Genomic DNA, 2,500 nt, shown 5'->3' with positions numbered 1-2,500 from the left:
TATGATTTCCTGGACTAGCATAGCCTAGTTTTGCTCATGCTAGTGAACATTCATTTGTGTACTCACTCCAAAAAGCACATATAATTACTCAACTATTCATGCATATATTAACCCAATTTACAAAACCAATACCCAATATCCATTTTCACTTTCACATGCATGATAATTGTACATTTACAATACAAAGTGTACCAACTATCATTCATTCACAAAATGTCCTATGTACACTTGTAGATGCACAACAGATACTTTTTATTCTTGCAAATCTTCATTCACTTAAACATTATGTGTAGGCTCACTAACCAACCACTCACCTCCTCATTCCATCAAAAGCAACCTTTCAAACAACAAAGTTCTTTTTATTCACTTTGACTAAAAAAATAAAACCATGCAGTATTTCTTATTCTATATTTTCTCCTCTACAATGGATATAACTGCAATGACTGCACAGACCTCTGTTTTAATCCTTGTGCCACATGGCTAATAATACAAGGTATAAGACTAATCAAACAAACTTAGTGAGTGTCTAATGAGATTTGCATGTTTATGGAGGGAATCAATATCATTATATCCAGTGTCAAAGGAATCTACTGATAATATAACTATAGTACAATCATTTAGGCATCCGAGACAGGAATACAGAGTATTGTTTACAGAAACTCACAGCGGGGTGAGAATCCTAATTCAAAAAATACATATGAAAATTGAAGCTGGGTTTTATTAATAACCTTTAAAAAAATCATTAAGCCCTGTAATAATAATAGTAACATTTATTTAAGAACTCTCAATTTTTTATCAATACAACATTCTTTGAAAACAACTTTTCCACAGTCCACAAACATCACTACTGTTCAACTCACCACACCATCAACATCTATTTTGAAATATCATTATGTAACACAAAGCATATGAAATTTGAACATGAATACATAGGAACTAATATATTACCAATAAATAACTTTGAACAACCTCATTTGCTTATTATCAAGAGTAGACCTGAGGTTCGAAGCCAGCTGACCTTGTGTACTATCAAGCCTGAGTGTGCGGTAGTGTACACTCTGTAACCTCAAGAAGACGGCTCAGAAAATCATACACAAGCAACCATTTTCAGTGGCGAGGTATTCACAATCGTACCTTTAAGGGATCACGAAAATACAAAAGGCATGAATAAGTAATGAATGCATTGAAAAAAAGAAAAGAAATAGAATGAGTAAAACAGAAAATCACAGGTTTCAATTAGACTAGAATCAGAATTAAAGCTGAAAAAAGTGCTAGATACTATGAGGTAAATATAATATCCTCTCTCTCTCTCTCTCTCTCTATCTCTCTATCTCTCTATCTCTCTATCTCTCTATCTCTCTATCTCTCTATCTCTCTATCTCTCTATCTCTCTATCTCTCTATCTCTCTATCTCTCTATCTCTCTCTCTCTCTCTCTCTCTCTCTCTCTCTCTCTCTCTCTCTCTCTCTCTCTCTCTCTCTCTCTCTCTCTAACTGTGCATCTGCACTTTTTTATCTTCTCCCTCTACCTCTTCATGCAATCTTTCTCCTTTCACTTTTCCTCTTTCCTAATATATGTGCTAGACAATATGCATCTGTGGATATTTTTCTTCCTCTAAGCATACATAATGTAAGTCTGTGGTGTGTGTGTGTGTGTGTATGTGTGTATGTGTGTATGTGTGTATGTGTGTATGTGTGTATGTATGTGTGTGTGTGTGTGTGTGTGTGTGTGTGTGTGTGTGTGTGTGTGTGTGTGTGTGTGTGTGTGTGTGTGTGTGTGTGTGTGTGTGTCTATATTATATATATATATATATATATATATATATATACATATTCATTCATACATACATACATACATACATACATACATACATACATACATACATACATACATACATACATACATACATACATACATATATACACATGCATACATATATGTGTATATATAAATATATATATATACGTATGTATTTATATATGCATTTATGTACGTATATGTATGTATATGTATGTATATGTATATGTATATGTATATGTATATGTATATGTGTATGTGTATGTGTATGTGTATGTGGATGTGGATGTGGATGTGGATGTGGATGTGGATGTGGATGTGGATGTGTGTGTATGTGTGTATGTGTGTATGTGTGTATGTGTATGTGTATGTGTATGTGTTTGTGTTTGTGTTTGTGTTTGTGTTTGTGTTTGTGTTTGTGTTTGTGTTTGTGTTTGTGTTTGTGTTTGTGTTTGTGTTTGTATTTGTGTTTGTGTATGTGTATGTGTATGTGTATGCATATGTGTATGTGTACACTTGTATATACATGTGTACACATATATAAACACATGTATATGTGTATGTGTATGTATATGTATATGTATATATATATGTATATGTATATGAATATGAATATGTATATGTATATGTGTATGTGTATGTGTATGTGTATGTGTATGTGTATGTGTATGTGTATGTGTATGTGTATGTGTATGTGTATGTG

The sequence above is a fragment of the Penaeus chinensis genome, chromosome 36 (assembly GCF_019202785.1).
Source record: "Penaeus chinensis breed Huanghai No. 1 chromosome 36, ASM1920278v2, whole genome shotgun sequence".
Taxonomy (NCBI): Eukaryota; Metazoa; Arthropoda; class Malacostraca; order Decapoda; family Penaeidae; genus Penaeus; species Penaeus chinensis.
This window is presented reverse-complemented; position numbering follows the sequence as displayed.